The sequence below is a fragment of the Solanum lycopersicum genome, chromosome 7, assembly GCF_036512215.1.
Source record: "Solanum lycopersicum chromosome 7, SLM_r2.1".
NCBI lineage: Eukaryota > Viridiplantae > Streptophyta > Magnoliopsida > Solanales > Solanaceae > Solanum > Solanum lycopersicum.
The window spans coordinates 40281358-40304307 of NC_090806.1; positions in this window are offsets into that span (position 1 = coordinate 40281358).

The following is a 22950-nucleotide window of genomic DNA, read 5'->3' on the forward strand; positions in this document are numbered from 1 at the left end:
ATAAATAAACAAATTTGAGATAGATTTTCTACCTTCCATATGGCACTGATTTAGGGCGTTTGAGGTCTTAGATTTACAACTCTTTTAACGATAATAAAAATATTATAACTTGTATAAGTTGAAATATAAGAATAAGAGCAAAACGAGTTTCTCGAGACTACAAACTTGGTATTGCTAAAGAAATGGGGTTGTATTTATAGATGAAAGTAGTTTTTAATTGAGCGGGCTTTTAAGTAGTTTTAAATTTTAAATGGTTGCTTCAAATCCATCAAAAAGTGTGTTCAATCGACGAGGTAGTCTATTGGGCATAGGCCCATTGACGCCCCGTCGGCTGGGGGGAATCTTCCCATACTTAGTGGGAAGTCCATCCCCTCCCTTGAAGCATCCTATGAACCCATCTACGCCAGAAGGATGGGCCCTCGGCCCATCAACACCAAGTAGCTTGGGTCGACTATTGGCTACTTCCAAATGTTGCTGAAGTTGCTACCAACTTCGAGTGTTTTTTCTAAATTCACCGCAAGTAATTTATAACCTTAGATCAATATTTATACCCTAGAACTATAAAAGACCGCACTTCAAATATTCGAAATCCCTCTCTTCAAAAAACTTCAAAATTGTCAGGTCATTGGAAATTGAGCCCAAGACATCACCAAATGTAAAATATATTACAATTTCATTAGAAAAATGAAAGGAAAAAATAAATGTCGAGAGTGGGGATTGAACCCACAACCTTTTGAATACATGAGAGAGTTATGAGAAAAATAAAGGAGAAAAATGAATGTGGAGAGTGCGGATTGAACCCACAACCACTTGATTAGATGAGATAGTTAGGAGAAAAAATAAAGCAGAAAAATAAATATGGTGAGTGGGGATTGAAACCATAACTTCTTGAATAGATGAGAGTGTTAGGAGAAAAACAAAGGAGAAAAATAAATGTGGTGAGTGGGGAACTCTTACATAGGTGAGAAAGTTAAGATATAAATTAAGATAAGAAAAATGAGCTTGTGTGGGATTGATCCCACAACCTCCTTGCCTTAAACGAAAAACAGTAAACAAAAAGAAAGGAAAAATCATAGGAGTGATGGGGATCGATGTAGAGTCCCTCAAATCTAAAAAAATGCAATCATCAAGATTAATATAATATTAAGTAGTTTTTAAGGGATTCGAAATTGGGTTCCCTTGCCCTATTCCGTATAGATACAAAAGTCGTACGTGAACAAATAAATAATGAATACTGCCTCTAAGGATCAAATTCAGTATCTTGGCATACCAACAAGATGCATAAGTCTTATACCATATAATCTTCGGTAAGTATGAGACACTTAGACGAATTATGAATGTACCCTCATTGTTTCTACATATGGATCACTAAGTCCCGCATAAGTTTAAATGTAAGTGAACCTAAGACGTAAGTAATGAAATTATGTGAACCTGGGAGGTTTATGTAAAAGTGTGAGACATACTAAAAGGCCAAGTGTATTGGTATATGATGAAATAAACATTCACATAAGGGGAGTGTAGAATGATGTAAATTCAAATCTGAAGCATACTCCAAAAGAAAGTGTTAAGAATGAATTCTTAGTTAATATTAAATGAAAAGAAAGTGTTAAGAATGAATTCATAGTTAATATGTAAAGAAAAGAATGACTACATGACTATAACATAGTGCAAGTGAGATAAGTTTCATCTACGCCTAAAAATCAGTGTCACTAAATGAAATTTCAAAGAGAGTATATCTATAGTAAATGATGAATAAGCAAAGAAAGGTGGCTACAATAGTATAGGCTAGTACAAGTGAGACAAGTTGTATCCACGCCTAGAATCAGTGTCCCTCAATGTAAACTCCAAGAGAGAATATGTATGTTATACAATGAACAAATGATGAAAAGTTGAGTAATGATGATGAGAAATAATGTTAAGAGAGAACAGGGTTGCACCATAATATGAGGCCAGTGCAAGTGAGACAAGTTTTACCTATGCCTATATAAGTTCACCGAAAGTACTCACCTCAGAGACTGTTGAATATTAAGAAAAAAGTAGCATTCACACTTTATATGTAAGTGTAAGGCCAATTCACACTCAATATGTAATGATGAGATGAGAAGTCATCCAATGACCTATGATGCCTAATGCTAGAAGTCAGCTTCTATGTTGTATGAGATGATTGTAATGGAACTTTATACTGAGCACCGATAGGCTAGCTATGAGTTGCAGTTCCTTCTTTTTGGAAGGCAGAGGTTCGTGAAATTCTCATGATATGAGCATGTCCGTCCATAGCGGTTTGGGTCTCATTATATATCCTGGTCTTTGAACCTATACTGCCAATATAGGGTTCTAGCAAGGTTCGATTCCCTATATATGATAGCATATTTTGGTTCACTTTGGCTGGTGATTCCACCTCTTTTTGGTGTGGGGTTAAAATATGGATTTCATGATGCTCACATGATCTATGTTGGTTAAGGTAAAAGTTCCCAAAGAGATAACGAGGCAAGACTAAAGTAACATAATGAAATGAACGATACCAAAAGGTGTTAGGATAAGATAAGCAAGAGTTGAGCTAAACATATGTAATGACACTGGGTCATTCTTGGTCATTGCACTGCGAACGCGATGAAAGAGTTAAACTACATCCGAGATATGGCTGGTGTTTACTTTATCTGACGAACAAATTAAAATTAAGTATGTATGAATGAATAAAGAAGAATATGTGCTTCAGAAATAAGGCTCCTTAGTTGAGGTCCCATAGTTAAGCCATCATTTTTTTAATTCCTAATGTCAAGTTCATGATTCCAAGGTCTCATGGCATATGAACGAATGATATGAAATATGTTATGTGTTGTGTGCAATATTATACGTAAGGTGATGCTTGTTATTCTCGTAGCATGACTCTCCTAATCAAATTTAGGCAAGTCCACGTACTTGACTTTCCTTAATTAATATCCTTAGGAGAGAGCTCTTTTTATTCATGAATGTCCTTAGTGTGTGTTTTCATATACCCATACTTAGTAAAAGTGTGTACTAATCCAATACAACTCTCTGCTTTTATGTGCCGGTGCAGGTGAATGCTAGAGCATTAGAAGACTATGTTGAAGTTATCCGGACGTGGAGCATTCATCCGTACTTGGTAGACCGTCTTGCTTTCGAGGATGCCTATATTTTATATTCTATCGTATATGTAGGCATGAGTTTGTGGAGGATGTTCCACTGGTGCTTCTTTCTCACTTGTTTTAAACATTATATTTGTGCCATTTTGGCAAGTATGCATTTAAGCAGTAATGAACTATATCATTCATTTGAGTCTCTTGTAATTAGATGGTTGTTATGAACGATTATGAAATTATGTATATTATCTTATTCAAATACGATGTTTCATATAATGAAGTCTAAGTTTGCCTCAACTAAACAAAAAGTTCATATTTTCCCCTAAAATTTATCTAGATTATGTAACGATGACATATGTAGGCTTTTTTGTGACCTTTGAGAGGTCAACGATGCCACTTTCAGCTAGAATGTAGACTCCAGTCGTGACAAAGTTTTATCAGAGCATTAGGTTAAATTCCATGGATAATAAGTTCACATCTACCACATCGAATAGTTTCTAAGTCGTGGTAGTGAACTGCACCACTATTCTGATGTAGAGACTGCATTATGCGTAGGAAAATTCCTTTCTTCTGATTTTATCTTGCCTTCTCTAGTGTACGATTTCTTTGTTTTAAGAGTGTATATAACATTAACTCTTGAGATTCAAGAAGATGAATACGAGGATAAACACAAGTGGAGAGATTAGAGGAGCAGTTATTGGGGTAAACCAAGTTCCTCCCCAGGCTCGAGCTGTTGGAATGGAGATTCTTGTTAACAAAATGGGTTCACATATGGAGAAGTAAGAAAACCGTTGGTACAGATGGCACAACCATTACTTTACAAGCTCAAGATATTACAGCCCAGGCGGAGCAACAAGGTGTTCCCAGGGAGAACCCACCTTCCATCACCATTAATATAAGGTTAACGGACTTCATAAGGATGAATCCTCCGGTTTATACTGGATCGAAGAATGTTGAGAATGTTGAGGATCAGTTTAGGGAAGCTATGCAGTATGCCAGCATAGAATTTTCCAGGCTTATGGTCCGTGTCCAACAAGTGGAGGAAAATAGGAAGAGGAAACATACTAGGGTTGGGAACAGGTCTAGGAAAGCTAAGAAGAAATTTTCCAGGTAGAATAGTACTTAAATCAGGGATAAGCCCTGGTTTAAGAAGGGACTCTCCCACCAAGAGTATTCATGTTTTTCAAAGGGTCGCTATGATAGGAATTTTTATCCCAGAGTTAAGAGATACAGTGAAGTAGATAAGCCTCAAGAGAGGACACCTTGTAGGAACTGTTGAGAACTTCATTGAAGAGGGTGTATGAGGGGCTCGAACACATGTTATTGTAGTATAAAACTAGGTTACATGATGAAGTATTGTTCGTATATGGGAGGTCGAGAAATAGCAAAGGAGAAAGTTCAGCTTAATGATCCAAGTGCAAAGGTTCCAAGGAGGCAACGATTCTTCACACTCAAGTCTAGTGGTGTAGGGTAAGACACCTCTGGTGATGTCTCAGGTACGTAGCCTAAATTAGTTTTGCATGTGTATTGTTTGATGAACTAGTATTAGTTTAATATTTTGTAGTCATCATGTTGGTTGCTCACTTATGTAACTTATGTGTTTAGTTATGTTGTATGCTCTGATAATACTAGTTTAGGAAGTAATGCGAAGCTACAAGTAGGTTTCAAGGTTGTGCACCTTGCTACAAAATATGTAAATCAGATATTCGCCATTAAAAAGCATTGAATAGCTTAGGTATGGATTTCCTCCATAATTGTTATGCTATCATATGCAATCAAACGTGCGTAGTGACGTTTCAGTTGCCAAATGAGATAGGAAATAAATGTCCAGGGCGTGGACCAATCAAAAAAACGCATATAATTTCAAATCATCAGACCAACAAGATGTTATATAAGGGGATATATATTCTCCTTTTAAGGCTATTTTTGTATAAGAAACTCTAAGTTTTAGTGCAATAGTCAACGTGGTGTGGTAAGTCCAAAATAGTATGTGTAATAATTCCACTATGTCAGTTAAAATGAAATCATGTTGCTGTTTTTTGTATAGCATGAGCATGATTTTTTTGTGTTGTATGAGTGGTGTAATGCATCACGTTAAGTGCGTTTGAGAAGGAAGTTCTTCAATCTCAAATATCAGCTTCAGATAAGCTTGAGTAATATGCAATATCAGAGTAAGTGTGAAAAAGAATTCACAAAGAGTAAAATCTCAAGTATGTTAACATATTTTCGAAAATCACCCTCTTTATTTTAAAATGATGTGTAGTGTTATTCTGGTACAAATGTACCAAAGGGGGAGGATAATATAACAACCCTAAAAGTGACTATGCTAAGTAACGTCCAATGTATCTAGAATGCCTATATTAGACCGGCTTCACACTGACTGATACGCGTTGAAACAGACCTCTGAACCTGAGCAATAGCCAAGCCAAGTAACTCCGTGTGTTAGTTGAGCTAGGAAGGGTTCGGTCTATCCATGTAGGGCACCCGAATATGAAGATTTACCCCGATGAGTTTTAACCGGACTTGGAAGGGGTAATCTTATGTTTTGAGGGTCTAGGGGTAAAATGGTTTTTCCTGTCTAAGGGTTGTATTCTAATTACCCTAATTAATTAATTAATATTGTTAAGGGGCAATTTGGGTAGAGGTGGCCAAAATTGACTATTAAAATGAAATCTTGCTTCACCAGGGTTCGAGCGTTGGTGGTAGTAAGGATTTAATTAATTTAATATATTTAGAGAATTAGATAAATTAATTAATATTGAACTTGCTCATTTAATAAAAGGAAATCAGATTATTCATAAAATAATTATTATAATAATAATAATAAATTGAGGAGTCCAAGATTAGGTTTATAATAAAAGAGGGTAAGAGGACTAGGTCATATGATTATAGTTACTAAAACCCTAAGAAGAGGTTCTATCACCAATATTCTTCCATGTGAAACATGGATAGGGCTCCAAATCAAAATTCCTAAGGTGGTGACCATTCTTTTGAGTGGACTAGGTTCCCTACTTGTGGGAAGAAACATTTGGGTAGATGTCTTGCCGTAAAATAGTGTTGTTTTGAATATGGTAATAAGGGCCTCAAGATGAGGGATTTCCATAACATCACGGCAAGAGGGAAACAGGTCAATAAAGTACCCTTAATGCTAATGCTCCAAAGAAGACCCCGTCCTATGGGATGGGAGCTAGAAAGGATAACAAATTAGGATATGATAGTCTTGTTAAGTCTTAATTCTTTATGATTGTTGTTTTTATGTTATCAAATGAGTGTATATGGTTTTATTGTTCATATGATCATGTCATCTTGATGAATTTCTCAATGAATGGAATATTTAAAATTTTGAGTATGTTGGGCAGTGTTAAAGTGAACCTAACTGTAAATTTTTTGCATTTTGAATTTTTTTTGATTTCATTGAATTGAATTTTCTATGTGTTAAAAAGTGTTGTGTATGAGCATGTTTAATGTTGGAGAAGGTAGTTACTCTATAGGAGACGGTTAAGGTTAGTTTTGAAAATTTTGAAGTTTGCATGAGTTGCCTATGTTGGTAAGTGTTTGAAATTGTGAATTGATGCTCCGTGATATTTGATTCATTGATTTTGAGTATGTTGATCATGATTTGAATATTTTATGTGATGCTAAGTCAGTCCTTTATGTTTTTGAAGTTTATGTGTCTTTTGAGGACGAATATTATTATATGTGGGAGAGAATGTAACGCCCCAAAATGAACTAATGTGAACTAGAGACTCTTGAGTGTTTCTTGAGTTAATTTTTTTTAAAATGAGTTAATTAGTGTTTTTATGCAGTGTGTGAATTTTTTTTAATTTTGAGGTCAAACATCTAAGAACGTCCATGACGTTGGGACGATATGCCTAAGAAAGTGTTCTTGTGTCTTGTTATGTTTTAGTGAGTTTTACATGTTCTTTTTCCTTGAAAATGATGTGGTATGCTTCTAGGAACTATATGACTTAGTTTAGGGGTTTAACGTTAGGGAACGACCCAAACTAGGACCCACAAAGGTCCATAGATGAAGGGCCCAAGACTTGATAAAACCTATTAAACACACTGCTCAATCGACGAGGCAGTCTACTTTATGTAGGCCCATCAACGCCTCGTAAGTTGTGTGGCATTGCCCCATACTTAGTGGGAAGTCCATTCCCTTCCTCCATGCAGCCTCTGAACCCATCGACGCCCTGTAGTATGGGCCGTCGACCATTCCGCGCCCAATAGCATTGGTCATCGATTACCTACTTCAAAAAGTTTCTTAAGTTGCTGCCAACTTGGGGTGTTTTGTGTAAATTCACCCCAAGACATTCATAACCCTAGACAAGACCCCTCGTTTCAAATATTCAAACTCCCTCTCTAAAGAAAATTCTCTTAAAGTCACCATTGGAGCTAAGACATTAGGTGGAAAAGAAGGGATGGTTTGGTCATGTTTATTCATCAAAAATTAGTTGGTTTACTTATCTTTTAGGTGTGGCATCAATCATTGAACCCTCTTCAATTCAAGGAGTCATTTCCAAAAGATTACAAAAAAGGTTTTTCAGACTTTATTAAATTCTATCTTTGATTTTAAGCTTGGTTCTTGTTGTAAAAGTGTTATAATGATTTAACTATGTTTATTCTTGTATGAATTGATGATTTTCATGTTAAAAAGCTAATGAACACATGTATATGCATATTTCAATCCTTTAGCTTAAGCGATGGATTAGATGAGCATGTTTGGGTAAGGTATGAACTTTTGTTTTCTTATTTTGTTGTTTTGGTTTAGCTACTTTCCTAAGGGCCTTGTTATGATAAAATATGTAGAAATCGGTTATAGTGGATGATGGCTTCGTTAAATGGTGAGTTACCTATATTGTATAGTTCTTAAGATGAATAGCTCTTGAGTGGTATAACCCACCTTCTTGATGGAGGTGTTGATTTGATGAACTTGATATTACTTTGTATATTTTTGGAGTATGGATTTGAATTCCTAGTACATGAAATAAGATTAAATTGAAGATATCTTTTGTCTTGTGTTTGTCTGAAGTTGAAATGTATGTTTGTTTGGATTGTGCCTAATTAAAGTATATGATTTGGTAAAGCATGTCAAGTGGGTAAATTGATGAATGTAGGCCTAAAACATGTATAAAAACTAATTTTAATGAATTTATGATTATATGTAAGTTAGGCTCATAAGTACACTCACATACTTAAATTAATGTATGAAGTTAAAGTTAAGTAATGCCGGGGTTTTGAGATGAACACACTTCCTAAGTTGAGATGAAGTGTTTGGTATAAACCCTACTACATCCTAAGAGCTTTCTAAAATATATCGGAAAATGAATGTCTTTCGTGAGTTTAAATGTGGCATACACTTGCTATCCTTAATTTATAGTTTAAAGTGTTTAGAATCTGCGGGGGTTATGTCTAGCACTAAATGGATATGAAGACGAGGTTGTTATACTTCTTGAGTTGAGGTGTTTTACTACAATCTACCTCTTGAGACGAGTACTCCTTGTGATTAGAGAATGAGTTACTTAGTAGCAATCTCCTTATCCCTTAACCATGTTCTCGTATAGGTGTAGCTATTGGGAAAGCCATGTAAAATCTTAAAAGAATGACCTTATTCTAGGGAAGTGTTCATCAGATATGGGATAAGGTTTGGATTCCATGTCTAGCTCTCATGGTCTACGTTTGTTAAGTTAACCTTCACAAAAGAAATTATTGAAGTAAGTCTTCAAAAAGAACGTGCTACTTAGGGTCGTTGGTTTTATGGGAGGCTATCTACTTATTAAAATACGTGAGACCTTCCGAAAGAGAATACTTAGTGCCAAACCTTCTAAAAGAATGTGTTACTTAGGGTAGGTGGTGGTATTGGACACTTTCTACTCATTGCACTAAGTAGGCATTCGGAAAGGGAAGACTTGGTGGTTTGTTAGTTGTTATTTTAATGTCTTGTATTTTAGTGAGGGGTGTTCTCCCGAGTTTAGTAAGCCGAAAGGGGTATTCTTGAACATTGTTTTGGTGTGTGTTGAAGAAGTTATATGCATACTTTCTTCATATCTTACCTTAGTGCGTCTTAGGATAAACCCGAGGTAGGGAAACAACTACGGAAATGTGTTCACTTTTTCTTCGCTTGGATTTGGAATTCACTAATTTAGAATACGAGTATTCATTGTTTATGCTTTAAATGATTCATTGTGATGGTTCAAAATAGTTCATTTTAAGGGTTATTTGAGTTCATGTAAGTTTTAGATAGCTACTGTCAATTGCCTCCTTTAAGTAAAGTTATGGAATTTATTCTCACCGTATGATGTTTTTCGTCTATATTATTCAAAGTTTTACTTAAATTGCATGAAATGTTATTTTACTAAAATGTCCCTTTTCGAATGTTCTTGCATATGCTATACTTAGTACATTATTTGTACTAACCCCATACATTTCTTTAGCTTATAAGTATAGGTTTAAGACTTCGGAAGAGTCGAAGGCGAAGATTGGGAAATCTCTCTCAAGAATTGGTAGGTCCACATATATTCGAGGACATAGTTTATTGTTTCCTAGTTTTATTATTAAGACTTGTTATGGATTTCTCTTTTAATGTAAAGGTCCATTTCCTTAAGATATTATCTCGTGTTTTAAGTTTTTCTTGTGACCATGAGATTTCATAAGTATTTATGAAAGATTTCCTTTTATTAATTTATTCATGAAAAAATTGAATTACACACTACTTTTCATGTCTTATGTATTGAATGCTAGTTAAAGGTCTTGTACAAGACCCCAAAGGGTCATGTACGCCCAGTCACAATACGAGGGTTCCTCCTATTATCTAGGTGGTACTTTCGAGTGGTCACATCAACTTTCTAACTGAGATCATCATATCAAGAATTAGCACGAAAGACGACAAATAACTATAAGTTTTTCATTATTAATGTAACAACATATATTAATAGCCATTAAACCAATAACCAAGTCAATTGAACCAATTTCAACCTAATTCATGTAAATATCAAAACTAGGGTTAAGGGTTAAGAATTATCATTTAAAAACTATACAAAACCATAAAGATATACTACAATTAAGTTAATACATGATTATGTAGTCATATTATCCAATAGAAAACATAAACAAATCAATTCATAACCTAATTTTGGGATCAAGAATAACCGACATGAAAACCAAACTTTTGAAAATAATTTGAAGGAAGCTTTAGAGGAAAGAGGTGTCAAAAGTTAATTAGATCCCATACTTCGACGTTTGATGAAGATTTGATGGTGAAATTGTCTCTTTTAAGTCCTAATAAACCTTTTCTATCTTGTTCTTTAGTGGTGTCTTCCAATAAAGAGAAAAATAAGAAAGAAGAAAGAGGAATTTTTTTGTGAGTTGTGTTTAGTATAATGAGGGTTGGGGTCTTTATATTGGGGGTTAATTAACTTAATTAGACTCATTCAAAATCCTAATTAACCACCTAACCATTTAACTAATTAAATGAAACAAACTTGAAATGTTAGGGAAATTTGACCCTCACAGAAGCAACCCCGATTGATGGTGCATCTGTGAGTCGACGGGGCACTGTGCCTTCCGAGCTGCACAATTGTCATCTCGGTAAGAGACTGTGCAATTGAGGGCCTAGAACATTTTGGATTAGTGTTGGTCAATGGTTGGCAATGACGGCCCATCGATCAACACACAAGTCGTTGTTTGTGTTTCATTGGTGCACAATGCACATGAAGTGTTGCCTCCTACATGATAGGTTCCACCTCAAAAACCCTTGGAGTGTTCATGGGGAGGCATATCCAAACGTTTCAACAACGAGTCATCTGAAACGCCATCCCCCTATGTAGAATAACTAATCAATCTTGATAAAAACCAATTCATTTAACTCCATAAATGATTGATCAATTTGTTGTTTTGACTTCACCTCGACTACCAAATATGACTGGGAGTTATGATGGACCATGAAACCACCATTCGGAGAATATTCAAACCTCACCCTCAATAGAAGGTATTTGTTGGCTTAATCTAAATGAGACACACTACCCATGGTCATACGACTTAGAGAATCCGCAACCACAGTGGCCTTGTAAGGGTGATAAAGGACAATTATGTCATAATCTTTCAACAATTCTAACCACTTTCTTTGTCGGAGAATCAACTCATTTTGGGTAAACACATATCGGAGACTCTTATGGTAGGTATACACATCAACATGGACTCCATACAAGTAATGCCTCCACATTTTCAAGGCAAATACCACAGGTGCTAATTCAAGATCGTGAGCTGGATAGTTTCTCTCATGCACCTTAAGTTGTCTAGAAGCATAGGCCACCACCTTCCGATGATGCATAAGCACACACCCTAAACCCACTCGGGATGTATCACAATACACAATGAAAACCTTTTTATCCTCTGGTAAAGTCAACACCGGAGTGAAAGTAAGCCTATCTTTTAAGATTTGGAATCTCTTTTCACATGCCTACGACCGCTCCAATGTTTTACTCTTTTGGGTCAAAGTTGTTAAGTGAGATGCAATAGACGCAAAGCCATCCACAAACCTCATATAATAACCTGCTAGACCCAATCAACTCTTAATTTATGTTGGAGTCAATGGTCTAGGCCAATTTTTTACCTCCTCGATTTTTCTTAAATCAACATCAATTCCATCACTAAAGATTATATGACCAAGAAATGGTGATTACCTTAACCAAAACTCACATTTTCTATACTAGGAAAAAATTGATTCTCTTTAAGTACTTAGTACACAACCCTCAAATTGTTCATGTGATCATTGTCAGTTTTTGAATGTACCAAGATGTCGTTAATGAAAACTATAACAAATGAGATCCATAAACGCTGTCAGGGCATTTGTGAGACCAAAGGACATTACTAAGAAATCATAGTGACAATATCTAGTCCGAAGGTCCATCTTTGGTATATCCTCAACTCTCACCCTAAGTTGGTGATACCCCGATCTCATGTTAAACATAAAAGAGTTGCTTGCCCCTTGGAGTCGATAAAAGAGGTCGTCAATCCAAGGGAGAGGATACTTGTTTGAAATAGTGACTTTATTGAATTGGTGCTAATTAATGCACATCCTAAGAAACCCCTCCTTGTTCTTCACAAATGAAACCGGAGCACCCCATGAAGAAATACTAGGTCTAATTAAGCCCTTGTCTAGTGAGTCGTTGAGTTGAGACTGAAACTCTTTCAATTCATTCGGAGCAATCTATAAGGAGGAATTGAAATGGGATTCGTATCTGGTAAAAATTCGGTTCCAAAATAAATTTCCTGTTCGAGAGAATACCAAAAATATCATTAGGAAAGACCTCCAGAAATTCCTTCGCTACGGGGACCGATTGAATGGGAGGATTTTAGGAGTGGACTCTTACTATGTAATATAAACACCCTTAAGAGATCATTTTGCATGCTTTCAATTAAGAGATGATGCAAACTTTAGGAATAGAATTTCCTCCCTTCTACTCTAAAACGGGCTCATTTCCGATGTTAAACTTCACTACCCTCATTCTACAATCGATAGAGGAAAAGCAGGCATGCAACCAATCCATACCCAATATTATATGAAAATCAAGCATATCGAATTCAACTAGTTCAACATAATAAACTCTAATGTGCAAAATTAACGAACAATTTCTATACACCCTTTTTATAAAAATCAACTCACCTACCAGAGTAGACACTATAAAAGGTTTATGCAAAATATCAGGCAAAATGTCAAACTTTTTGGCTACTAGAGGGGTAACATATTATAAAGTAGCACCGGGATCAAGTAAGAATATATGTTTATAGACATCACTTTCAAAATACTGGTCACTACGTACAGAAAAGTCTCTTTCTCACCCCTAGAGCGGAGAGCGTAGAAGCGCTTCTTCTTTGGAGCCTCATTTGAACCACTTGCTTGGGCTTTACAACTACCCTTGTCTTGACCCCTCACATTAGGAAAATCCATAATCTTGTGCCAACTTTTACCACAACAAGAACATTTATTTGTCCCCTTAAGTCCAATGACCATAGTTTCTTCCCAGATTTTCACAAGTTGGCTTCTTGGCTGGTGAACTAGTAGTTTTTCCCTTCTTATGGTTAGAGTTATACACCCTGTTATCAGTAGCCTTATAGAACATGGAAGGAATTCCATTAGGAACCCGCTTCTTAAATCTAGGCTTTTCTTGTATCTCAAGCCTATTATATGAAGAACCTCCATCAAAAGATATTGCCCTCTTAGCATCTCTACTCTTTCTCTTAGCCCTTGCATCTTCCACATGCTTGGGATGCACCATAAGACGATAAATGTTCATATTTTCATGTAGCATAGATGAATGACACTCCTCTTGCAAATCATCTGACACCCCAGTCAGAAAAGGACTCATTTTATCTCAAGGATCGGAAACCAAGTGAATTTCAAGGAGTATTCATGAACACTCATACCTCCTTGATAAAGGTTGATGAAGTCCATTAAATTAGTTTCCCTCATCTCTCTAGGAAAGAATCTATCCACAAAATTCTTCTTGAAGATCTCTCAAGTCACCCAACCACCCCTCAATGGCCTATTATCTCTCCATTAGCCGAACCATGCTTGAGCCACATCCTTGAGCTGATAAGTGGCCAACTCGGCCTTCTAAATTGTGGAGAACCCCATAGAAAAGAGTATATTATAGAGTTCATATATGAACTCTTGGGGGTATTCTTCAACCTTAGACCCGTCAAAGGTAGGAGGGTTCATTAAAGTAAAGTCCCTTACATGGACCATCCCCCCTTTTGTGTTGCATGTCCGTCGAAGAGTTCAGAGAGTGTGCAACCTATCCCCTTCAACGAAATGGCTAAGTGTTGGTATACGGTTGGCATCGACGCCCCGTGGATTAAGCCTTCGTGGGTGCATACTGCCCGTGCAGTGTTGACACCAACGTGCAAGAGTCATCCTCAAGGGACCTTGTCTGGTCCTTGTGGATTTGAACCTAGACATTTCGAATATAAATTAACTTAAACACCTATTAACTACCCTTACACCAATTTTCATGGAATTTCAACTACTAAAATCTCGTCGAATAGACATAGGAACGCTAGTACCTCACTAGAAATAGTTTATGGACGTCATGGACGTCTTCGTTCCTAGACTTTCTAAATGACCTATATTCATTAAAATAGGCCTTAGAAAGTGTTTAGATGTGATGGCACTTATTTTAGGCCTTAACACATATCGTGGAATATCGAAGTGTTATGGAAAACTCCGAAATCCTTAAATCCTAGATAAAATCATTAGCCTAGAAACCGTAAACCTAAAAATCCTAAGCCCAATATCGTTATCCCTAACCTAAAACCCTGAAATCTAAACACATAACACTAAACCTTAAGAAACCTAGAATCCTAAAAATATCTAAAACAATTTAAAACTCATACAAATCCTTAAGATCTTAACCATACATTCTAATTAATGTAAATCTAAATCTAAAAAAATAGAAAAAAAATGAAACCATAAAACTCAAACCCTAAAAGCCATACGAATCACTAATCCCTTAAAACCCTAAAAAGTAGAAAACCCCTTAAAACATAAAAACTCTAAACTCTAAACCCTATCCACCCATAAATCTTGTATGTGAAACCATACAACAAAGAAAAAACCATAATTCCTAAACCATAAACATATGAAACACTAAAACATGCATAAAACCCTTAACCTACAAATCCTAAAGACAAACCTAAAACACTAAATTATAAACCCTATACCCTAAACCATAAGAAACCCTAAATCCTATAAACCTGAATATAAATCATAAAAAATGTTTAACCCCAATCTAATCCCTAGGATCTAAACTTTAAATTCCACAAATCCGTAAACCTTAAACCTAAAAAGCATTAAGAAAAACCCTAAGGCCTAAATTCTAGAAAACCGTAAGAAATAGATAGCACATAAAAAAACCTATAACATACAAAAATCCCCAAACCCTAACCTAAAAACCTTTATCCTAAACCTAAAATACATATGCCCTAAATACTAAATGCTAAAAACCCTTATTAAATACATAAAACTTAAAAATCATAGAAAATACAAAATCCCCTAAACCTAAAAATTCTAAGCTATAAACCCTTCACACCTCTAAATCGTATATACTAAACCCTAAAAACACACAACAAAAAAACAAAGCGCTAAACTATAAACCTTAAAATACTCAAAATCCATATCCAAAAATGCCAAAGCCCTTAACCCTAAAAACCAAGATTAAACAATTGACCCAAAACCCTACACCAAAAAAATCCCAAAGTCGTAAACCCTTTACCCAAACCGAAAAACCAAAACCCTAAGAAACCCTAAACCCTTTACGTTAAGAAACACCATAAACCTAAAATTTTAAGCTCTAAGCCCTATCAAATCCTAAGTCTTATATGGTTAACCCTTAAGACACTAAATCCTAAACCATAAACATATATAACCTTAAAAACCTTAACAAAAAAATCTAAAGCCCTAAGCCCTTAACCGTAACCTAAAAACCTAAATTCTAAACCTTAACCTCTTAACTTTAAGAACCCTATATTTAAAATAAACCCAAAAAATAACTTAGAACATATTACAAAACCCTAAGCTCTAAACAGTAAATTATAAAAATGAATAAACAATAAACCTTAATAAACCCTAAATGATAAAATAAACCGAAAGAAGTTTTTAAAACTAATTACAAAACACTAATCTCTATACCCTAAATCCAAAAAATACATAACCCTAAATCTAAAAAACACAAAAAAATAAAATAAAAAAAACTACTCCCTCAACCATAAGAACCACTTAAACCTTAAAAACCCAAAACTCTTAAAACCCTACACCTATAGAACTATGAAAATCTAAAAGCACTGAAACGTAAAAAAAACAAAAAAATATTAATTTCTAAGCCTTTAACACTAACCTCAATCCTAAATCCTAAACCTAAAACCCTAAGATATCCTAAATTAAACCCTAAAACACATTTATAAACCTTAAGCTCTAAATCGTAAATTATAAAAAAATTGTAAACCCTAAACCTACACAAAATTAGGAAAGCCCAAAACCTTAGGAAACACTAAGCCCTTAAAACCCAGAAACCCCATAAACTTAAAAAATTCTATGATCTTTACCTTACAAAGACCTAAATAGTATATGCTAAACACTAAAAGCATAAAAAAACTCTAATCTTTAAACTCTAACCTATAAAATGCCAAAGAACATTAACCTATAAAACCTAAAGACCTAAACCCTAAATACTAAAATGAAACCATTAAATTAAAACCCCAAATCTAATAAAACTGTAAGCTCTAGAGACTAAACCCTTACCTGATCTCCAAATCCTAATCTTAAAACCCTAAGAAACACTAAACCCTTATTATGAAAAATCCCTAAATCCAATAAATCATAACATAAATCCTAAAAAACATTTAAAATTCCTAAAAAAACACCAAGATCTAAACCATAAAACTCCAATTTAAAATCCATATAAAACACCAAGATCTAAGCCATAAACAATTAAAAACCTTAATACCACTTAATTGTTAAAACCTAAAACCACTTAACTAAAAAAAAAACCACTCAACTATGAAAACCCAAAGAAATTCCTAAACCTAAAATTTTAATCTCTAAACCCTTTCAAACCCTAAATCTTATATGTTAAACCCTAAAATTCCTAAGCCCTACACAATAAACATATATAACGCAAAAAACCTTAACCAATGTGTCCAAATACCTAAACCCTAAACCCTACCATAAAACAATAAATTCTAAACCTAAAATCCTAGTGCTTCAAATATATAAAAAATTTAATTTAAAACCCATTAAAAAACCCTAAACTCTAAATCATAAATCATAAAAGCCTGTAAATCCTAAACCTAAAAAACACAAAAAAAAAACCTAAGAACTAAACCCCAAATCCTATAAAAAAAATAATCACGATAGGAGAGCACCCCCTAGACGTAACAGGCGTCTTCGTCCTCAAAGAGCACTTGGTCAAGCTCTTAACATTCTTCATAACATATCATTGGTCAAAAACATAAAAAATTTGAAAACTCTTACATAGTGAAGTATACTTAGACTTCTCACATATTATATGGAGTTTACATTAAATCCTCACCTATAGAGTTTACATAGACTTTACGTTTAGGCAATATAACCAACACATAAGATATAGTCTTATAATAGTCTCAGACAAAACCATCAAATAGAGAATTAAAATATTTTTGCATAGCCATTGCTTCAATATAATATGCCACATAGGCTTACAACAATACTCTCAAAAAGATAAATGAAGGAAATAAGTTTCTTTAGACATTAGCAATATCATAGATAAAATAGAAGAATGGCAACATTCTCGAACTTGATGACATTCCAATAACATGGGTAATAGTTTCAAGTCTTCTTATAAAGTGGCCTCCCAAACATCAATGGCTTGAACCTACATTGTTTGTGAAAAGGGAACGAATATGGGTTAGTACAACCAAATGCACTAAGTATGGAAACATATGCAAGTAAGACCACTGAAATCAAGCATAAAAAGAGCATTTTTTTCAAAAACATACTAAGTCACTTTCAAAAGCCTTTATGCACATATAACATCACATACAAGTCATTGATTATAATATAACTTAAGACGAATTCATATCGAACAGAAGACCAACATTAGCATAAGATTATATGAACATGAATAACTCGAACATAAAGTCATAACAATAATTCATGTACTAGAGTTCATATCATTAAAGCATAATATACCCTTACTCACAATTACCTCCCAATACAACAATCCAATGCTTATGTGAAGTCCAATAAGCCCACATAATCAAGTAAACTATGCAAGAGACTATTATTAATTTCTACATTTCATACATCTTCATATGATGCATATTATTTATCACAAATGTCAATTTAGACCAATAACATGTTCATCAATAAAACTAACATCATATAGGATCATCAACATGTAAAATCAATATATAATTTTCATTCAAATAATAACAGCATAAGAAAAACCTTCTAGGACTCCCTTCAAGGTCAACTTGTGCAATGTATAGGTAAATTCTCATAACCCTACCTACACTAAGTAGATCCCCTTAATACCCTAGATAGTGGTTACATCATTAATTCATTCATTCATTTTACTTTCGAAAACATTCATCTTAACCGACATTAGAGCATGTGAGCTAAACATGGAATTTGGTGTCATGAAATCCTACACCGAAAGAAGGTGCTCTACTTTCCTAGGTAGAACCAAACATGAACATAGAATTCAAATAAGATCAACTAGCTTGTATTCCCATGGGGGAAACATAGTTAAAGAACTAAGGCATGTATTGAATCCTTTATATGACCATTATCATTGGAGTCCTCATCTCATGATAATCATTACGAACCTACCTTCCCACATTGGCAAGGGACACCTTTCACTTCTAGTTCACTCGATGCTAATCTAAAGTCCCCTTTTGAAATGTCTTTAAGGCTTTCTTAATCATCATATCTTAATATAGGCCATAGGAGACTAACCTCCTATATAATCATGTCATAAGCTCATTACGTATTTCATGAGAATTTCCTTTCAGTACAACCCTTCCTGTAGTGACATCATCACATCATAGTCATATTATAGTAAGGTACACAAGTGATTCTTATTCAACCTTATATCATCATAACATTGACAGGATCTCACAATTCAACATATTCATGACATTTTATTACATTCGTCATATCATCACCTTCTTAATCATATCACATATAATACTTCAATTTAACATAATCATCAAGTATAAACCATCACAATTGAAGTAAAGAATTTATACTCATAAAAGGTCTTACCAATAGCTTCCAAACATCCTTAAAGATCATACCATTTTTTCCACAATATTCATCCATCAATTCACTCATCATAATCATCATATAATAGGTAATTAAACAATAACATAATCAATTAAAACATCCTAGTATTCCACTAGTACAATTCATAGCTAGGGTTAGAGAAGAGGGTTCTTCCATTAATTCATCCAAGAAGTAGATCTTATCTCAACAATAGATGTAAATAGGCAGTCCATGAATGTAGCATAGTTAACACAAGTTTAACAATCAATCTCTTCTTTACTTCCAATCAATTCATAAGCAAGATCCACAATTTGCGGAAATTAGAGAAATGACACGGATCACATGAAATATCCATTAATCAACATCAATTAATAAAAAATATACACTTCATTAGGCATTGGTAATCACAATTCATCAAAATTAATCAGAAATTTCAAGTTTAGAATAACACCCATTTGTATAGAAAACCCTTTGAAATTGGGTGACTAAGAAATAAACTTTGAATGGACCTCTTGGGGAGAGGAATACTAAGAGTGAATCATACATACATTAATGAATACATAGTCGTCCCACAAATTGGCCTTCATCACCAAGATTCCAATGCCCTTCAAGGGAGGTTTAGTAGAGAGAGAATTTAGTGAGAAGTGAGTGTGATTTGGGGAAATTATTTGGGTGGGAAATAATGATGTAGAACTGACCCTAAATAAGTACATAGTCACCCCCTAAATTAACCAAAATACCCCTCACTTAACTAGGTCTTTTTGTGAAGTCAAATTGACCTAAAATACCGCGCTCGAATCTAAGAAGTGGTTGCGCGTCGCTAAGGCACTTCCATATCTCTTTTATTGAATCCGGCTAGAGGCACTAACACTCGTGAAGGCCCCACATCATTACTCACTTTTTCCTGCAAAGTGATGTTGGTGCGACACGTCATTGCTTTCAAATTTTGGCTGGTTGCAGGCTACTTTAAAAGCCTACTTCCAAATGTTTAGGTCCTATTAAAGGACACTTTGGGTGGTTCTTGGGGAGTCGTTACTCGATGTATTGACCCTATGCTTTATTCTACCTATTAAATTTCTTTTCAAAAGTTTTAGATTCATACGACCCTCCCAAACCTTCACAAAACAAAAGGACGTCTACTAGTTCAATTTCTCTAGTTTCTGAACGTCAAGAACTTCCTTTGATGTTTAGTCTCTATTACTTATAAATAAACTTAAATATATTAGTCTAGGTCCGAAAAATCTTTTTAACCATTATTTAATAGTTGAGGCTCTATTCTAATTCGTGGAACTCTTGATGTGTTACAACAATTTACCCACTAAACCCCTTAATATACAAAAACCCGTGATCCCAAAAATATCGAAGATCTAAGCCCTATAAATCCATAATTATTATATACCAAACTATAAAAACACACAAAAAAAACGTAACCTAGAAACCCCAAAGCCCTAAAATCTAAAAACTAGATAAAATCTTTAACATAAAACTGTATACCTAAAAACAACTCTAAGCCCTAAACCCTAACCTAAGATGCTAATAAGAAACACTAAATCATATAAATCCCAATATTAACCCTAAAAACCATTAAACTCTTACAAAACCCTAAGCTATAAACTCAAAATCCTAAACTTGTAAAATTCAAAAAAAAATCCAAGAAAAGAATACGCCCTAAACCATAGAAAACCCTAAGAAACATTAAACCCTTAAAAACCCTAAAAAAAAGTCCAAAAATCACTAAACCCTTGAAACCTAAAAAAAACCTAAGCCCTAATCCCTTAAAAAACCGTCACCTAAAAAGACTCAAATTCCTAAATGGTAAAAACCTAGAAAAACCCTAACCTACACTACATCATTTAAGGCTATTAGCCACACTTGTAAAGTGTGGTACAAAGTAAGTGTGGTCTTTGATAAAGGCAATGCTTTTTGTATTTAGGCAACCCTCTTTGGTGGTTTGCCTTAAATGGCGTAACATTTGCCTTAGGCTACCCTATTTAATTGTTACTGCGGTAGCTACGCTTAAAATGTGTGGCCAATGAGTTACAAAGGCCACGCTTCGGAGAATCTCTTTGGCAAAACTTCTATTTGATAAAACTACACTTTCTAGTGGAGCCTTTACTTTGTTACTGGCCAAAATTTTAAAAGTGTATCTTTTTATAATACTTCAACAAGAACACTTACAATGTGTAGCCTTTTCCAATATACATACTACATTTTATATTCAATAATCCACACAATTGGCATACCTCTAGAAACACTTTAAAGTGTGGCAACGTTGTCTACAAATATTTTAGCCACAATTTCTAATTGAAAAAATATAATAATTTTTATTTGGATAGATTCACTAATAACATAATTGTTTGATATAAATGATCTCAAACATAAAATTAGCTAATAAATAATTCAACATATTAATTTACATAAACTTTTAAAAAAATCACGTCTTATACTATATATATAGAATAAAACAAATGTACTAGCAATATATTTCACAAAGTATTCAAACATAGATAATAGTTAGTTCAAAAACACTATCATTCACTCCAATGTATTGTGTTGTCCGGGGGGCATTACTCAAATTTTTATGACTTGCATTTTCAAACACATTAAAAAGAACATTAAATGTAAGAAAAAAAATTCGCAAGACACTGGTCATGGTTAATTAGCCTAGGAGATCATTGCAAAATATTTTTCTTGATTATAATAACTTCAATGATTTAAAACAAGCAATGACCAGAAATTGATTCACTCAAAGATAACATCTCACAAGTACATATTCAGACCATACTAAAGAACATCTCCTTTTTCTTTTTATGGGGATACAACAATGGCCTAACCGATTATAACCCTTCACAATAAATAAGGAAACAATAATTTACAAAGCTTGCACTCTTAACAAATTATTATTTTTATTAATTTTTTGCTTAGACACTACTTTGGTTCGTATGTAAGTTTTAATAAACTAATATGGTGACTTGTAGCGCCAAGGAAAAGTACCATATCATTAACCATAGATTAATTAAACAAGATCTGAATAAGAACTCATAACACAAATATAATCTCCATGGTCAAGTACCTTAATCGGAATCTCAAGACAATTAGATGTGTTCCCGGGTACAAAATAGAAACTTCAACCTGCAAATCACAAGGCAGTGAGCTGTCTGTTCGAAATGAGCTTTAAAGATATCAACTGAATGCCAAAAGCATTATCAACTTAAGTGAGGAGAATTGAACTATTATTATGATTTGAACTTATAAAAAAAATATCTGCCAGAAACAAATTGACTTTTATGGTAATGTTAGAATTAGACTTATTTTATCGCTTGATAGTGTGTAACTCTCTTTAAAAACATAATATGATTTTAAGGCACAATATTTCAAATACTTTTCCACATCTTTGACATTTGTCATGAATTCTAGTTAAAAGTTATATACATAAGTTATAAATCAGGTGTAACAAGAACAATCTGTAAAGATCAAGTATGTAACACAAGTTGAATAACAAACCCTTAACACCCTATAAAATAATCTGCCCGTAGGATAAAATCACATATAGCGATATTACACCCCTATAATCAAAAAGAATATGGCAATGATATAAAATGCCACTGACACTAAATGTTATACGATTCATAGTGAATAAAAGAAATAATGGGGGGAAATTTAACACACTTAAAGAGGTAAATAATGATTAGAATAAAAAGTCTACTCACGATAGTCCACAATATCACCTCTCTCTACATGAGGGAAACACCCTCTCCTAAGCATAATATGTATGATTTACTACTTCTAGTTTTAAATGTATGCACTTCTTGTGAATCTCATGTTTTATTATTACATATTTGCAAAGTTAACCACTTATTAGTATAATGGTTTTCTTGATAGGGTAGTAGGTCAGGTGCTGGTAAAGAATTCCTATTGGAAAAAATAATGCACATTGGTTATTATACTTACTAACCTCACTAGTTGCAATAGAACGACCAGAACAATTGTTCATTGGTACATGACAAGCCTTTGGGCATGCAATGCGCAAAAATACAAGGCTCGTAA